Genomic DNA, 20,103 nt, shown 5'->3' on the forward strand with positions numbered 1-20,103 from the left:
AATATCAGAAGTAGAGTTATAATAAGCCTGGCAGATTGCACCTAGAAGAGAGAAATTATTTAACTGCCAAATCAACATGTAGTGTGTCATTGGCATCATTGGCATTGAAATAAAAATGATGTTGTTTATTCACTGATAGATTTATATTGTGGGTGAGGTGAGATCATTGCTGGCTGGCTTCAGAGAACACTAGCATAGCTGAATGGGTAAAATGCCATCACTATGCTGGGAACAAAAACTGACTCTAAAGGAATAAGGTTTATTTGAGAAGTTGAGGGAGGAAAAACTGAAGTTCATCAACTAAACAGCAAATTCCTGAAATTCTGTCAGCTGCCTTTATCAGACAGTGTGGGTCCAGTACAGTTCTTTCCTTATTCTTAAATTTTAAAGTTAAATATATTTTTAAATAACCATTAAACACATTTCTCCTAGTAATGATGCCACAGCAGGAAATATACTTTGTGACCTGGATCCTCTTTCCTGTTTCCAGACAGTCCTAACCAATCTTGGGAATGAATCATGACATTTATATGATTGTCCATGGTCACCAGAGATGCCTGGGATAATCCCACCCGTCTTTATCCATGTGACAACTGCCCTTTAGTTTTCAACTGACACTCGCTGACACACTATTGTTTCTATATTATGTTGAAGTCTTGCCTTGTGACTTTGCTCAGTCTCAGCCAGGTGAGAAATACCAAAATCACTATTCTTACTGAAATTTCCATGTGGGTGGGGAGACCATAATTGTCCTTTGTTCCTTTGTTGTGGTTGATGATATTTTTCATGATGGAGGGATTGACTGTCCAAAGTGGTGGCTTTTAATTTGCAATAAATATGATCAGGTACAATCAGAGCTGTATCCTCCACAAACCCCTCTTCTTCCCTTCCATCATTTGACCTTCTTTTTCTCTCTTTCTGAATCCTATCTTCCTCTTAAGGAGGAAGAGAAATGCTAATCAAATGATTTTTATAGACTATAACTGTTCAACAAAAAGTTCTTTGAATTTTTGGTACCGCCACAAACTGTAATGTCAAAAAATGGCACAATTCTTTGTCTCAGAAGGCCGGGATTGAACATATAATCCCTACATGCACTTGTTAAGTGTTGATGTTCCACACCATTATCTGATAAAAATAAGCAGAAGGAGATTGACCCTGTTATACAGGATCTTGTCTTTAAAAGCCAAGTTATTTAAGTCATCATTGGTTTGTGTTGTCAAAGAGTGGGGTAGGCAATCTTTTGAAATTTCAAAATCCTATGAGAGAGACTCAGTTCAATGTATTCTTTTGATTTTACATCACTAAGAGAAATAATAGAAATGGGGAACAAACATCTTGGTCAGTCTTTTGTATTGACAGTTTAATTTTTCCTAATGACATTTCCATATTCACATTGTATTTCAATGTCTCCTGAGTAATAAGACCACAGGGAATGTGTTCAATCTTCTTTTCTTTAATACCCACTCTGTTATACATATTTATATAAAATTACTAAAAGAAAATATACTTGACCAATTAGGCATAGGAAATTTTTGAAATTTGCAGACACAGTGTTTTTTATGTCTTTTTCTTTAATATTACAAACTTACGGGAAGAGAGAAAACTATAAAAGTAATAACATCATTTAGGGTATCAAATAAGAATTATTAACAATTTCCATTAACATTCCTGAATTTCAGCTTCTGTTTCCTCATAAAATCACATACAAGATAATAAGGCATCTATTCTAAAAAACGGTATGTTAGCATTGGCTATTCTGACATTTAGAAATACAATTGGTACTAAGTCACCTTGAAATGTTTTCACTAACCTTCTGCATCTGGTATTAGGTCCCAGGCCTTTTAGATTAGTTGTGCTTTTGGTAGTTATACATTACAATGCTAATTAGATAATATGAACATCTTAGAATAAATGCTGAGATTTGGCATAACATTATGTGGGACATCCTTGTAAAATGGACATCCTTTGAGAGGATGCTTAATTAGAAGTAAGAATTACTATTCACCCAGGAAATATTAACATGCATAGTAAAAACTTATACGTTAATTTGGAGGTTACATTTTTAAATGATTTTTTAAATTATCTTAGTAATACATGCTATTAAATAATATGTATTTCAAAAAGTCTATAGAATTTTTTTCCTGCATGCTTCACCTTTTCTTTAATGTATTATATCGAGCTACATCTACAAAACCAATTACGTTTACCTGTTATTCTTCAAAATCAAGTGGTCATTTTCTCAAATAAATTTAGCTGTAAGATTTCTTTTACTTACAGAACTGTCGTGCTCATCTTGACTAGTCTTTCTGATAGTTATTACCAGACTAAGATTTAGTCTCACAAAATCACAAATGTTAAACATTTTTATTCTATATTCTAATGTCATTCAATATGCTTTAATGGATTAAATGTTTATAAAACATGTCACATTTATAAATTTCAGAGAGAAATGGTGATTATTTCTAGAGATACATTAACAACCTGAAACAACAGCTATGAATTAATCTGTAAACTAATTTAAAACTGCATTTAAGATGTAAGATCAGTTGAATCTGAGCATTTGTGTATATTTGAGTGATCATAGTTGTTAGTTTAGAAATAAGAGTTTCAAAGAAAAGTATTGAAATTTAATTCATTATCAATTATCATTAATATACAATTTTGTAGATATACATTAAAGGTAACATATTTTATTCTATAGCACTCTATTCACAAACATCATATGCTAGTTATGTACAGACAAGTAACAGTTATGTGCAGCAAATAACATCTATCATTTTAGTACTCTATCTCTTTAGCTCCAGTGATATTGCACATTTGAAGGTCTAAGTAAAAACATGTATCATATGACATCAAGAGTCATCTAATGTCCTGACCAAACGTAAAATCATATAGGTTAGACATAACAGATATTGCTGGGTTTTTTGAAACATGTCAGTACTTCTTTTGACCTATAAATTATTCCTCTTATTGGAGGTCCTCTCAAGTATTCAAGGCAAGAAATCAGAGCTCTAGTTGTGGTGCTTCCTTTGATCTTGTATTATGAAGACTATTAATGCCATTTCCAGACCAGCTTCTTTTGTTTGCTCACCTGGGAAAGCTAAGAGGCAAATAAATTTTTTTCTTTCTGTGGATCCCTTTCTGTACTTTCTCACCTTCACAACTTGGCTTAGAGGAATATAAAGAGTTTGCTTTCAAAGAAATGAAAAATTGTATTCTCCTCTAGCAGAATCTGAAGTTGGAGAGACAAGTGTAGTTGAATAAAATTTCAAACACTACACATCAGTATTTATGAAGCGTTTATTCCAGTAGTAACTAGGAGGTGGAAATAGCAATAAAAAGTTTGGTAAAAATAGTATGTAAATTTAAAATAGAACAGAAAGGGAATAAAATATTTTGAATATTTGTGAAACTCCACTTTATAAAAGAAGATGATTTCAGTAAATTTGTTTGAAAATCAGTTCTGTAAAATCATAAGAAGAAAATAATGTATCATAAACAGAATTCTGTTCTTCTAAATGCCTACATCTTTTCAAGTTCCAAAGTACATACTTATGTTCAATATTTTATTTAATTTATTTAAATACTAGTCTCATAATCTTGTTGATCTGATCATACTTACAATTTCTGTTTTAGGAATGATACCTAGAAGAAATTTTATCAGTGATATTTTCAAATAGCGTTTATGTTCCCTTCTCTACTCCACTAAAATGAATTACTAATTAAAAGCAGATAATAATTAAAATAAAAAGAAATACATCACAATAAAAGACACTTAGGAATGCTAGAAGGAATAAATTAATTATTCTCATAATAAGAACATCACAATTACTTAATGAAAAGCTCTTTAACTAACTGGGAAATTATGATGGTGTCTTCCATCAAGAAATAGGTGATATCCAAATAAATGTTACGTCTGAACTAAGTTAGACACACCAATATATACACTAACTTATTATGATAAAATATCTAGAGTTTTTTATGCTAATTGCTTATCTGTAAACTATTATATGCTTATATCATAATATGTATTATTAAAATAAAACAAAATAAATTAAAAAGAGATTTAGAAACTTCTTCAATAACAATGCAGTAGATAATTTGGACTAACTCTTCCACTGAAGAAATAAAACAACAGCAAAGGATAAATAACCCTGGATTAAATACACATAATATATTTTAAAGAATAAATGAAAGAGATGGTCTTTCTCATTCTTATCTATGAAAGAGACAAGAAGACAATAAGGAATTTCCCAGCCTATGTCCTAAAAAGAATTGTAATTTAGAGAGATGGGATTGCACCTGGAGTCACATTGCTTTGGGAATTTTTCCACCTTAAGAAAATGACTGATCAGCCTAAATGTCCTATATGGCTTCTTATTCCTAGATACATGGGATAGATGGGATAGGTACAGTACTAGACCACCTCCCTCTCTGTGCCAGGACTTTAAAGCACCTCACTCTGCAAGTGAATGTGTGGACTGCAGGCTATTTTTGTCTGGGTGTCTCATAAAACATAAAGCCTTCCTCTCTATAATAAGATAACATCATCCTAGTTCATCTAATTATTGTTATAAAAAATTTTTAAATAAAATATCCAGTACACAATGAAGGATAATATAGAAAACAAAGAGAGACAACAGCATTAAGAGAATGAGGAGAAATAACATACAACCATAACAAAGTCACCAGGATTGTAAAATTTAGGTTTATGAAAATAAAATCAGCTTAGAAATTCTAAAAAAGAACTTAAATATATAATCTATGAACATTATAAGTTTATGAAAGAGTTATATAAGTAGAAAATATGATAACTGAAATTAAGATTAAATTGATGTCATTAAGAACAGATTAGACACAGTACAAAAGAGAATTAGTAAACTGAAAAAGAAATATTATGGAATAAAAAGCAGAAGAATAAAGATTTAAAAATGCAGTTGAGGTTAACAAAAATAGGTTTATGTGAAACCCAGAAGAAGGAAACAAAGAAAATTGGGCAGAGGCCATATTTGAAGAAATAGTAGTTAAGAATTTTCCATTAGTGTTGAAAGACACCAATCTATAAGTTTAAGATTATTAAATGTCAAGCAAAGAAAATGAAAAGCTAGAATAACCCACATCTAGACACTTAGTAGTAAAACTGAAGAAAATCAAAGACAGAGCAATCTTAAAATTATGTAAATGAAAAACTACAGATTGCATTTACAGTAAGGAGAGTTAAGCAACTGATATAATGAGCAAAAATAGGAACAAAAAGCTACTGGGATTATATTTTATGTGATGAAACAAAGTAAAGTCAATCTTACAATTTTATACACATACATAAAAATTAAAATAAGTATATTTTCAAAAAACAGTAAGAAAATTCATCTCTAGTAACTCATCTTAAGATAAATTCCGAAGGATGTTCTTCAAGCAAAAGGAAAATGATCTCAGATGGAAGCTTAAAGATGCAAAAAGGAAAGGAGAGAAAAAAATGTGTTTAAATATGTGTTAAACTTTAACATTAAACGTTGATACTTCAAGAATGCTTGATAATATAATATATGATTATGTACAATTATAAACATTTATAATAATAAATATATTTATAATAATATATAATGGAGATATAATATCTTCATAATCTTATGGTAGAGAAATATTCTTAAACAAGGCACAAAAAACTCACCATTACAGAAATGATTTATAAGTTTTACTACATTATAATTTAGAGTATCTTTTCCTCAAAAGATACTATTAAGAGATAAAAGATGCAAGCCACTGGGCAGGAAAAGATACTTGCCATCTACAAAGCTATCAAAGATCTTATACGTAGAATTAATAAAGATCTCCTAAAAGTAGATAAGAAAAAGACAGTTCCAAAGAACTACCAACAGGAAACTCAAACAAATGCTCCATGAATGAGTAAAACCATGTGACTAAGAAAAATCTAGATAAGTGCTCAACTATATGTATAATCAGGGAGATGCAAATTTAAGCCGAACCTTTCAGATTGGTATGAATCACTAGGTCTAGTGTCAAGAAGAATATGAAGCAACATGAATTCTTATATGCCTTGAACAAGAGTGTAATTTCACATATAAACTTTCTGTATTGGTAAATGAAGCCTCAACTAGAGCAAATTGCCCGGTCAGCTCCTGTTTCCAAGGACCCAGTTAGCCATATGCCTTGTAGAAGCCTAGAGTATGGCACAGAGATGGCAGAGTATTCAGGTGTTATAAAGACATAGCAGAGGTAGTGATGCATACATTTTCAAGATACCTTTAATATACCGGACAAAGGAAAAAAGAAGAGAAGTCTAAATGTGGAAAGACAAATCTGATAAGGAATAGGAAAAAGGAATCTCAAGTTTATCCTGAAGAAAAGAAGCCACTAGTGAAGAAATTCTGAGAATTCAAGTGAGAATAGAATGACTTCTGTCACAAGTTCTGAAAGAAAGAAGGACTTATAATCACAAGCATAAATAAAAATATTTAGTACTTAAAACAAAAAAGTCATTTCTTCCTATGTCATTGGTGGGATTTAAAAGTTATGGGAAGAAATAAAAAGGCTTTTCCATAAAAGATTTTTCTGTAAAACAATGAAGCAATATGTTCTTGTGTAAAATTAGAATTTCATTTTTTATTCACCTCATAACTCTGTAATAAGCGCAATACATTATTATAGACAGGACTGTATTTTAATAATACTTCAAGCAGTTTTACAAGTTAACAATAATGAGTCTCATTTTCCTTTTTATTTATTCATGATTTTGATACTCCTTCTGTGCTCTTACAAACATAATACAGTTACCATTCAACTTTTCGTTCCATTTAATTTAATTTCTTTCTTTCAAATAATTATATACAGTTGAATTTTAAACTGGAGTATGTGAAGAACAAGGTTATTCATTCAATGATATGTATGACACTAACAACTTGAAAAATAATTCTTTCTTTATGAAGAATAGTTTTCATTTGAAACCTGACCTAACAAAAACTGTATCCAACAGAGAATTTGGTGGCCCCCCCCCCAAGTAGTAAGGTTAGTTTTAACTTTATGATTTGGAAAACTTCAAGAGTGCATACAACTGGATGATTTTCACATGATAGGTATATAGGCTGGAATAATAAGTATTGATATTTCAAGGTATGTTATACCAAGTTTAATGTTTCTTTACAAGTGAATTGCTCCTTGTAGGACTAGGATAAAAGAAAACTGTCAGCATTCACTCAATGGTTAATATTTGCCAGGCATTGTTCTAAGTGGTTGATTCATTTAACCTTCACATCTAAGAGTTAGATGCTATAATGACCCTATTTTTTTTTCTTTTTGTGGTACTATTAGGTAAGGAAGACGTAAATAATTGAAGTTTCACCAGACATCTTGTGATCAGATAGGAACTTTCCCCACAAAAGGACACAGAAAGAGGAGTTGAGGTCCTTGGTCACAAATGGTGAGAAGAAAGAAAACACCCTATCATTGGATAATGTGTAAAGCAATTGTCTTAAAAAGATGCATGCTACTGACAAAGAAGCCTGCATAACATGGGGATGAAAGCATGAACTATATTACCAGCAAGTCATATTTGAGATATGACTTGATGTCTGCCCCAGTTTGATTTCTAATGCACACTATTTAGAAGACTTTTGACAAGTGACTTAAACTCCAAGTCTCAATTTTTCCGTCTTTATAATAAAGATGGTACCGAACTCTTAAGAATATTGTGAAGATAAGATATGATATTTAAAAATACTTATGGCTGTGTCTAGCCTTTAGTAAATTCTGCATAGGCTGCAGCTGCTATTACTAGTGAAGAGCTATCAAAGTGCTTGTAGGTTAAGATAGGCGCCATTTCATCCAGCTTATAAATATAACCTTGTGATCACTTTGAGAAAGGTACTGCTTATATAAAATCTCATTGGTTTAATTTTCATAGATATTACTTAAGCATGAGAGAAAAAATCCCAGCCTCATGACCCATTAGGCTGCTTGTGCTGTAGTTTTACTTTCACCTACAAACTAAGTACCCTTGAGGTTGAACTTATATATCTGCATGTTAAAAAAAAAGAGGCTATGGAACACAATGATAATCACTCTTCTATTTATAAACAATTGTGAAGAATATCAATGAAATGTTGAAGTAATCAAGTATCTTTTCCCTGTATGATTTATTGGTATAAATATCATATGATTTGAGAACATTTGATATTGAGATCCAAATCCCTGAATGCATAAAATACTGAAGTTTCTTGCTGTCTTTAATATTTCTTTTAAAGTTTCAGTATGATTACTTATATATGGAATTCAATGAGGTAATCTGGGATGAGAAATTGCATAGATATATGAAAGAGACAACCCCACATGAACAGTTTGCTGTGAATCCTCATTTGTCAGTCCGAGTAAGGCAATCAGCTAATCAATACACATTTCCTGTATGTTAACAGTGTGCTCAGTGGCCTGTTAAAAAGCTATTACAGATACGAGGAAAGAATGTTAACCTGTGTTCATTCCCTCAGTTTATCTCTGGGAAACCCCAGGATGATAATGCAGGAGAAGTGAATCAGACGATGCATTATTTGCTCTGTCTTTAATAAACTGAAAAAATGTCACCATTTTTTAATATTACGGCCAGGCAGACAGAGCTAAACAAATGAACTATTCATTCCACACAGTGAAAGAGAATTTGAGCATTTTCCACTGAAAAAGACTTTAGCATTGTTTGTCTAATTAAAACAATCCAGGTAAGAAAGTCTGCTATTAGTCATAATGCACTGCTTTACTGGTAAAACTGAAACTGGGATCCAGAGCACTGGCCTTCACTACGAAGTTTTACAGATTTAGAGCCTCTCTAAGATGTTACAGCAAATGGATGTGAAGGATGGGGAACTGAACGTTGGCTGTTCATTCTGGCAGCTCTTCATATCTGAAGATGGGCCTCAGCTATGGAAATCCAGAAACAAATTTAAACAATTCATCCAGAATTAATTAGCCCATTGGAGATTGACTGAGCTAATCAAAACCACAGGATACTTTTGTTCATCCTGGAATACCAATTTATTCATTTACAAATGGGAAAGCCTCAGGTTTAGTAAGTAGTGTCAGCTGAGAGCCTGGGAATATCCCTTGTAACGCACAGGTCAAAAAGCTTCTCAAGACTGATGAATAGAAAATTACAAAAAAGGGAGTTGGCTATTCCTTAACCAGTCAAGCTCTAATCAGCTAATGAATTGCCCTTTTCAACTCTAAAGGCATTTCTGTGTAGAGAGCCTTTCTTTTTCTTGTCACTTTCAAGTTTACTGACAAATTCTTAGTTCTTGGTCTCCTTTTCCTTTTTTTTTCACACCACGCATATCACCATATGTTTGCAAGTAGACCATTAACTCAGGTAGGCTATAAAAGAGTTCAGCTATTAGAGCCTTCTTCAGATAAGCAAATGTTCCCACAGTTGTGGGCTTGGCAAACTACATCCACGAACCAAATTTGGCCCACCACCTGCTTTTATAAATAAAGTTGTATTAGAACTCAGCCATATCCATTCATTACTACTGTCTGTGCTATTGTCTATGGCTGATTTCTGCTATATAGGCAGAGTTAAGCAGTTGCTATAGAAAATTCATGGTATGCAAAGTCTAAAATATTTCTGCTGGCCCTTCACAGAAAGTCGCCTACTCAGCTGAAACACAACTTTGATGGTTTTACTCTCCTTCAATATGCTTCACTTATTTAAATGTGATCTATTGGATTCTGCTCATTCTCTAGGTCAGAACAGTAGTGAGAACTAAAATATTGCTTCTGCCATATCAGTAAACAAAGGATGTTGCAGCCATGAAGCCATGACATGAGGGCTGCCCAGACAGTGCACCCTGAGGAAACTCAGGATGAGAAAGCACAGGATGCTGGCCCCAGAGAGCTGAGGTGCACATCAAAGGAATGATTTCAGTGAGCCCGGACTCTTGCGTCTTCCCATACAGAGAAAAGTGCTAAATTCCTTAACTCAAGATGTCTGGTTTTCTTTAATTAATAGTCATCTTCTGATGTTCCGTCTACCTGGTCTTTGTTGCAAAAACTCCTGTATATCCTGGCTCCTCCCTGACTTCTTCTGAGCAGTTCTCTCAGAGCTATCTCCGAGGCTGTCTCCTGGGCTTGAAGTCCCAAGAATATCCGCCGCATAAAACATAACTCTCAACTTTTATGTTGTGCATTTTTTTTCAGTCGACACTAAGCATGAAATAATTACGTAGAGAATACGTGAAAACTGTACCCATTTACAATGGGTGAGTTTGTAAAGTACCAATGTATGTTTTATCTTTGAGTCCTCTGTAAAACACAGAAGGATGAGTTTCTATTAGAACTCCAATAGTTGCTCCTTTTAGAGTCCAATGCAAAATGCAAATGTGAGTTAAATTTTTCTTGTCCAAATGCAATTTCTTAGTCCCTGATGATGGCGTCCTACTGGTCCCCAAGTTTATAAACTTCCCAAAGTTTATCATGTAAAACAGTGATAATTTCTCCCCTCTTCTTCCAATCGAAATACTAACTCCCAGGGCACATTCTCAGCCAGAAGGAAAACTATCTGATTTTCCCATGTAAGTCATTCACAGTACTAGTCCGTGAACAAACTTGATTGCCAAGACAGTATTTACATTTTAATAGGGAACATTTTAATTCAAATGTATTTTAACCAAAAAGATGCTTAGCAGAAATGTTTTTGAGATGAAAATCTTCCTAGGAACACTTGTCAACACTGCTACCACTTTCTTTCTAAGAAATCAGAGGGACCTAGATCTGACTAGGACTGCCTTCCTGTTTTTCTCAGTTTGACTAACCTTTAGACAAAATCTGTCTGGATTATAAACCTATGACTTCCCTTTTCTTAAGAAAGTTGCAGTGTATATTCTTTCTCTGCCCCTTTGGGATGTAAGTCTTCTCTCAGCTTGCTGCAGGTTTTATAATCCAGGAATGTCTTTCTCTAGGACCTAGGAGCTTTCCCTTTGAAATGTAACCATCAGGGAAGATAGTACCCCAATTTCAGTCTCTGTGAGGATGTAGGAGTTTAAATGCAATAAGTGCCAATTAGCAGACAGACTTGTCCGAATCCCATTGACCAACTTCATCTCCCTCCCCCGCATTGCCATTCAGTAATTTTCCACTTGCTCACCTCGGTACCTAATAACTCTCCTGCCTTCTGTGTCAGTGGGGTTGAATTCAACCTCTCCCCGCATTGCGATAGTCTTGACTCCTATTACAAAATTCTTGATTAAAGTCTCCCTTGTCTTTTTAACTTGTCTGGTGCAGCTTTTCACTGACAATCAAAAATCAGATTTCTGTTTCTGAAAAATTACCAATATTTACTTACCTTCATTCTTTCTCACTCATACTTAAGAGAGAGAGAGTTTACAAAGTATTAACGGAAGAATGAGTAACACTTATTTATGATCTATAATTATAGAGAGGACGAGAATTGAAGAAAGATAGAGATTGTGCTGGTTTGTTGTACCTCTCCCCAAAATAAAAATCCATAAATTTAATGATTTTTATAAACCTATGATTTGTTGCCACACAATGATTGTTCCTGACCACTTATAAAGCTTGAAATACATCTTCTCTGCATATGAATGTAATTTTAATTACTTTAAATATGTATGTCTCAGGATCTTCTAGGCATAATTTAAAATAATATCACCACCTCAGAACTGCAGGTCTTTACAAATCCCATGTAAATGCAGTACAATTGGAAGCTCTCCAGCAAATTAAATGCCTAAGAACTCAGATTTAGGGTCATTTATCTTCATCATCAAAACAAAGAAGTGAACAATTTTACACTTAATAACTGTGAATGGATGTTTAGTACATTGATTGCTAAAATTAGTGTACTAGATTTAAATTATACATTTAAAAATTTTTAATTCTAGAGATATAAATTTCAGAACTGCCAAAGCACATTTGATTGTTTGAGAAAAGGGGTACAGTACAATAAGTGCCAGAATTTACATTTTAAACCTTTTCTTTTTTCACGCAGAATTCTCAGTTTTTATGTCAATTCAATAATGTTTCTCAATTCTGTGAAAATTTTACTAGCTACTATATCTTTATCCTGCTCATTTGAGCAAATTTTGTAAACAGTACTAAAAAAATTAAATACAATTATTTTTGAAAGAAACTGCTGAAGCAAACCTGAAAGGACTTTTAGTAATTCTTAAATAATAAAAGTCTAAACTATAGCATCATACAAAAAACAAGTAAAACAGATATTTCTGGTTAAGTAAATAAAAAAGTGAGCCAAACACATATACTAATGAATTCCAGCGTCTGAGAATATATATTTTTGTAATAAATTGTCAAATGTTCCTATTTTTACATTTAGTCTCAGTTTTGTATTTTTAATTTTGTATTACTAATTTATAATAAAAGTACATAATTTTTATCAGATGACATTTGTTTACATTTTTTAATTCTTATTTTTGAGAATAATTATACTTATTTTAAATTCATGAAAAAAATTTATAATTGGTTTTAATTATATATTTAACAGGGTGTTTCAATGTACATTTATAAAATGTCATAGGAAAGCTTTTTAAGCTTTTTAAACTGTTTCATGTAGAATTAAGTCTATTTTAAGATATGATCAAACACTGCACTACATATAAAATTCTAAACAGTAATTTTGTTTCAGCTGGGTACTATTTGGTGTACAATAAAAGGAAACTGAAGGATTAATGTCAAAAAAAAACACTATAGGTTTTCACCACAAATAGAATTTTTTAACACAAATATATATTTTGGCAGGAAGCTAAATTGTAAAGTTTTACAGCACTGACATTGTTACAAAATAACTCCTTTGGAAAGAAAGCAAAGGTGAAAAAGAATAGAAATGAGGAAAGAATAAAAAGAGTCGGTATAGCTGATTCAATGGAAGAAATGTACAGAATAAAAGGCACCAAATAAAAGATACCAAAATCGGGCTTCCCTGGTGGCGCAGTGGTTGAGAGTCCGCCTGCCGATGCAGGGGACACCGGTTCGTGCCCCTCTGTCCGGGAAGATCCCACATGCCACGGAGCTGCTGGGCCCGTGAGTCATGGCCGCTGAGCCTGCGCGTCCGCAGCCTGTGCTCCGCAACGGGAGAGGCCACAACAGTGAGAGGCCCACATACCACGAAAAAAAAGATACCAAAACCAGACAAGGACACTACACACATAGACACAAAATTACAGGTTGGTATCCCTGCTGGACAGAGATGCAAAAGCCCTCAACAAAATATTAAGAAACTGATGTCAACATACACTAAAAGGATCATACATCATGATCAAGAGGGATTTATTCCAGGGATGCAAGAATGGTTCAACATCTGCAAATCAGTCAATGTGATATTCCACATTAACAAAGTAAAGAATAAAAATCATATAATCATCTCAATAAATGCAGAAAAAGCATTTGGCAAGAATTCAACATTACTCTCAACAAAGTGGGGATAGAGGGAACATACCTCAACATAAGAAAGGTTCTATATAGAAAGCCTACATTTAATATCATACTCAGTGGTAAAAAGCTAAAAACTTTTCCTTAAAGATCAGAAACAAGACAAGGATGCCCACTCTTGCCACGTGTATTAAACATAGTAGTGAAAGTCCAAGCCAGAGGGATCAGGAAAAAAAGAGAAATAAAGTTATCCAATTTGGAAAGAAGGAAGAAAAACTGTCACTATTTGCAGATAACAAAATATTATATATAGAAATACCTAAAGACTCCATTAAAAAACTGTTAGAACTAATAAATTCAGTAAATTTACAGAATACAAAATCAATATGCAAAAATCTGTTTCATTTCTATACACTTATAGTGAGCTAGCAGAAAAATAAATTAAGAAAATCTACATTACAACTGCATCAAAAAGAACACAAAACCTAGGAATATATTTAGCCAAAGAAATGAAATAACTGCACACTGAAAATTATAAGACATTAATGAAAGATATTGAAGAAGACACAAATAAATGGAAAGATATTCCATGCTGATGGATTGGAAGAAATAATATTTTTTAAATGTCCTTACTGCCCAAAGAAATCTACAGATTCAATGAAATCCCTATCAAGACACCAATGGCATTTTTCCAAGAAATAGAAAAAAACAATCCTAAAATTTGTATGTCACCACAAAGACCCCAAATAGTCAAAGCAATATTGAAGAAGAAGAACAAATCTGGAGGCATCATATTCCCTGATTTCAAACTTTACTACAAAGCTTTTAGTAACCAAGACAATATGGCATAGGTATAAAAACAGACATACAGTTCAAACAGAATAGAGAGCCCAGAAATAAACCAATGGATATATTGACAATTAGTTTCTGACAAAAGAGCCAAGAATATGCAATGGTGAAAGGACAGTCTCTTCAATAAACTGTGTTAGGAAAATTGGACAGCCACATGCAAAAGAACGAATCTGGACCACTATCTTCCTCTATACGGAAAAATTAACTCAAAATGGATTAAAGTCTTGAATGTGAGACCTGAAACCATAAAATGTCTAGAAGAAAACATAGGCAATAAGCTCCTCCTTGACATATGTCTTGGTGACATTTTTTTGAATCTGGCACCAAAAACAAAAGCAACGAAAGCAAAAGTAAAAAAGTGGGACTATATCAAGCTAAAAAGCTTCTGGACCACAAAGGAAATCAACAACAAAGTGCAAAGGTACAGACTGAATGGGAAAATATTCGTAAATCATATATCTGATAAGGGGTTAATATCCAAAATATATAAAGAACTCTTATAACTTAATACCAAAAACAATGATCTTTTAAAAAATGAGCAGAAGATCTGAATAGACATTTTTCTGAAGAATACTTATAGTCAACATGTACATAGAAAAGTGCTCTACATCATTAATCATCAGGGAAATGCAAACAAAAGCACAATGAGATACCACCTCATACCTATTAAAATGGCTACTGTAAAAAAGTATATATATGTATAAACATATGCATATATACATATAAATATATATGTATAAAAATATGTTATATATACACATATGTATATTATATACATATAAATATGTGTTTAAATATATATGTATATCTAAACATACATATTTAGATATGCATATATGTGTGTGTGTGTGTGTGTGTGTATATATATATATATATATATATATATATACAGAGATACAGAGCACTTATTGGTGGTTGCTAGTGGCAGGGGTGGGTTTGGGAGAAATGGCTGTACAGTTTTTGTGTTTTTTAGTTTAAATAAATTTAATTTTATAAATTAAAAAAAAAGAAAGTCAACAGGGAAAATATCTTAGGAGTAATCTTATAAACCCATTGGCTTCTTTACTCCATTGCCACCCTAGCCTTTGATGTAAATAATATTCAAAATAAAAAGTAATACTTATCCTTTTATGTTTGCATCACTTCTCAGACAACAAAAAAAAATTCAAGACTCAACAACTAGTGCAGCATGGTCCAGCAGCATCTTTTGAACCACCTCAAGTCACAATGAGGGCATGGCCCTGCTGTCATATGGGTATGTCATCATTCCCAAGGGCTCTGCTGTAGGCTTGTTGGATTGGGGTATCTTAGGAAGTAGCTAATGACTAACTTAGGAGCTCAGGTCTGCAACTTAGCCGTTTATCTGGAAAAATGTAACAAGGGCAGTCAATATGCAGAAGGCACAAAGGGGGACTGTTTACATTGACAAAGAAACATTGCAGTGAAGACATGTCTCATTCTGTTTAACAGAGGAATGTGTCAGACCTCATCCCTGGGAGAACCCTTCTGGACTTGAGCGCCCAGTGTTGGCACTGTGCTTCTGGAGTTTCCATAGGAGTTAGACACCCACTGTCCCATACAGCAATTTCATGCCTCAGTATCAGAGTTCTGCTCTTTAATCTCTGGTTTGACTCACTTGAGATATCTGTTTCAATTTAATATGAATAGATTTAAAGGCAACAAAACAAGATTATAGATAATGTGGGATACTTCATAAACATTTCAGCTTAGTAAACAGATAACAACTCTAAACAGACATGCTTCTAATCACTTCAATAAAAAGTTTAAAATACACCAATGGATATATGCTTATTTAATTGCTTATTATCATAAACTAATAGCAGAGAGAGTTTAAAATTAGGTGAAAATATTTCATTAGTATTCTTCTCTTCATGAAAATTTAATAAACCAATACTGGTTTTATTTTATTTTTAAATTTGGTCCTTAAGGAGTGTCATATCATATCTCTAAGTGCATACTTGCTACTACTTCATTTACTTAGAAGTAGTAATACAAATGAATTCACAGAACACAGTATTTACCAAGTACTTCTTAATTATCAATTTAATATTAAATAATTCAGACATTAAGCTCACCATTTTGTTAAAATAACAACCCAGGAACACACTAAGATCCTTAAGTAATTCCTCTTATGCTCATAAAAACAAAGCTCTATAATTAGCACAGTTAAACGGAAAGCACTTTTATATAATCCATATTTGTTATTCATCAAAATTCTAATTTTGTAGTTTTAAGAAGCAGGGATTTGCTATATTATCATGAAAGCATAAACTTCCATGTAGTAATTTCCTCAGAAGTACAAATATTAAAATTCTAGCGAGACAAAAAATAACAATAATGTCATTTCCCCTCAAAATTATATTGCATAATCAGATTTTAATATGTTGCTAAGAAATGCTTACATAAATGTGCTTCTAAGAAAAAAAAAAAAAAACTAAACAGAAGGGAGGTGTCAAAATGGTGCTGTAGGAAGGTCTTAAACTTACCTTCTCCCAGGGACACAGTTTTCAAGTACAAACGGAATATTTCCCTTGGAAAGAGACTTGAAAACTGGATGAACAGAACCTCCACAACAAAGAATAAAAGGACAACACTGAGATGTATAATAGAGGCAGAGATACGGGCTAGCCAAGAAAAAGTCCACATCCCAGCTGCAGCAATCCACAATTTAGCAGGATCACAAAGGTATGAATTTTTTAATCTGGGGATCAAGAGATTCTAGCTCCACATCAGGCACCTCAACCCCTAGATGCTGCACAGGAGAGATGAGCCCCAAATAATTGGATGTGAAAATCAGAGAGGAATACACCCTGGAAAACCATAGAACTGTAGGGAATGAAAAAAAAAAACTCTTAAAGGGACTGCGTGCAGATTCACTCAAGCTGAAAACCAGCACAAACACACCAGAATAAAAAGTGCATGGACCAAAGGTGAAGGGAACCCAGTTACAAATATTGAAGTGTCTTCCAGAGAGACTGGAAAGAGTTGGGATGCTCCCAATGGAGCAGTCGCTGGCAGGAGCCATTGATGTGAGGTCAGGTACCCTGTTAATACCAGCACTGGGAGGTGCAATATTGGAATTCTCCATCTAACCTGCTAGCACTAGTGGGCATGCCCGGCTAAGAGCCTCTGCAACTTGACCAGGCCTCACAGCCAGCTAAGTGATAGCCACACCCACCATTGCCCCACAGCAGCCACAGTCCCACCGCACAAGAGGGCACAGACAGCCCACATATGGGACAACCATCGAGTGCCTGGCCCGGGTGTACAGGGGAGATTGCACTTCTGAGCCACACAAGACACCTAAATAAGGCCATTCCTTCAAGACTGGGAGAGATAGCTGATATACCTTATACACAGAAAGAAACAAATTAAGCAAAATGAGGAGATCTAGGAATAAGTTCCAATCAAAAGAACCTATGGGGGGTACCTAATGAGCAGAATAAGCAATCTACCTGATAATGAGTTCAAAGTAATGGTCATAAACATGCTAATCTAACTTGGGAGAAGAATGAATGAACACAGTGAAAACGGTGACAAAGAGGTAGAAAATATGAGAAACTACCAAACAGAAATTATAACTGAATGGAAGATAAACTGAAGGGGTTCAACATCAGACTGGATGAGGTAGAAGAACGAATCAGTGATCTGGAAGACAAAACAATGAATCTCACCCAGATAGAGCAGCAAAATGAAAAATAAATTTTAAAAAGTGAAGATGCCTTAAGGGACATTTGGGACAACATCAAGTAAAATAACCTTTGCATGATAGGAGTCCCAGAAGGAGAAGAGAAGGAGAAAGGGTCAGAAAAGTTATTTGAAGAAAGAGTGGCTGAAAATTTCCCTAATCTGAGAAAGGAAACAGATATCCATGTCCAGGAAACTTGAGAACTCCTAATGAGATGAACCCCAAAGGACACACACCAAGGAACACTGTAATTAAAATGGCAGGAGTTAAGGATAAAGAGAGAATGCTAAAAGCTGAAAGAGAAAAATAACTAGTTATGTACGAGGGAAACCCCATAAACATTTCAGCAGATTTTTCAGCACTACCTTTACTGGTCTGAAGGGAGTGAAGTGACAAATTGCTGAAAGGAAAAACTTCCAAACAAGGCTTCCCTACCCAACAATGTTATTATTCAGAATTGAAGGAGGGGTGAAGAGTTTCCAAGGTAGGCAAAAGATAAAGGAGTTCATCATCACAAAAATGGCTCTACAAGAAATATTAAAGACATTTTAAACTGAAAAGAAATGGCACTAATTATTCATAATAAAATATATAAAAATCTCACTGGAAAGGTAAATGTGTAATAAAGATAGTGGGGTGAGGGGCACCCTCAAGAAGGCAAGGAGTAAGACATGGAGACCACCTTCCTCCCCACAATTACATCAAAAATACATCTACATGTGGAACAACTCCTACAGAACACCTACTGAACGCTGGCAGAAGACCTCAGACCTCCCAAAAGGCAAGAAACTCCCCACAAACCTGGGTAGGGCAAAAGAAAACAGAAACAACGGAGACAAAAGAATAGGGATGGGACCCACACCAGTGGGAGGGAGCTCTGAAGGAGAAATTGTTTCCACACACTAGGTGCCCCTTCACTGGCAGAGACGGGGGATGGAGCGGGGGAAGCTTCGGAGCAACGAAGGAGAGCGCAGCAACAGGGGTGCGGAGGGCAAAGCGGGGAAATTCCCGCACAGAGGATCGGTGCCGACCAGCACTCACCAGCCCGAGAGGCTTGTCTGCTCACCCGCCGGGGCAGGCGGGGGCTGGAAGCTGAAGCTCAGGCTTTGGAGGTCGGATCCCAGGGAGCGGACTGGGGTTGGCTGCATGAACACAGCCTGAAGGGGGCTAGTGCACCACAGCTAGCTGGGAGGGAGTCCAGGAAAAAGTCTGGACCTTCCTAAGAGGCAAGAGACCATTGTTTTGAGGTGTGTGAGGAGAGAGGATTCAGAGCACCACCGAAACGAGCTCCAGAGACAGGTGCGAGCAGCTGCAATCAGTGTGATACCAGATATGGGCATGAAATGCTACGGTTGCTGCTGCCGCCACCACAAAGCCTGTGTGCAAGCACAGGTCACTATCCACACCTTCTGTCTCAGGAGGCTGTGCAGCCCGCCACTGCCAGGGTCCCGGGATCCAGGGACAACTTCCCCGGGAGAATGCACGGCACGCCTCACGCTGGTGCAACGTCATGCTGTCCTCTGCTGCCGCAGGCTCGCCCTGCATCCGCACCCCTCCCTCCCCACCAGCCTGAGTGAGTCAGAGCCCCCTAACCAACCGCTCCTTTAACCCCATCCTGTCTGGTGGGGAACAGATGCCATCAGGTGACCTACACGTAGAGGCAGGGCCAAATCTAAAGCTGAACCCCAGGAACCGTACGAACAAAGAAGAGAAAGGGAAATCTCTCCCAGCAGCCTCAGAGGAGCAGATTAAATTTCCACAGTCAACTTGATATACCCTGTATCAGTGGAATACCTGAATAGACAATCATCGCAAAATTGAGGTGGTGGATTTGGGAAGCAACTGTAGACTTGGGGTTTGCTTTCTGCATTAAATTTGTTTCTGGTTTTATGTTTATCTTAGTTTAGTATTTAGAGCTTATTATCATTGGTAGATTTGTTTATTGATTTGGTTTCTGTCTTCCATTTTTATTTTATATACATATATATATATTTTTTTTTCCTTGTTCTCTTTTTGTGAGTGTGTATGTCTGGCCTGCCCACCAGAAAGACAAGATTCAGCCTCATCCACCAGAACACAGGCACCAGTCCCCTCCACCAGGAAGCCTACACAACCCACTGAACCAACCTTAGCCACTT

At 35.0% G+C, this 20,103-nt stretch overlaps 1 protein-coding gene across 4 annotated transcripts in view; it reads right to left on the bottom strand.

The window, feature by feature from the left end:
• FSTL5 (follistatin like 5) overlaps positions 1–20,103 on the bottom strand; it is a 680,376-nt gene that overhangs the window by 221,982 nt on the left and 438,291 nt on the right. The window lies entirely within an intron of this gene.

Source organism: Orcinus orca, chromosome 4, assembly GCF_937001465.1.
Source record: "Orcinus orca chromosome 4, mOrcOrc1.1, whole genome shotgun sequence".
NCBI lineage: Eukaryota > Metazoa > Chordata > Mammalia > Artiodactyla > Delphinidae > Orcinus > Orcinus orca.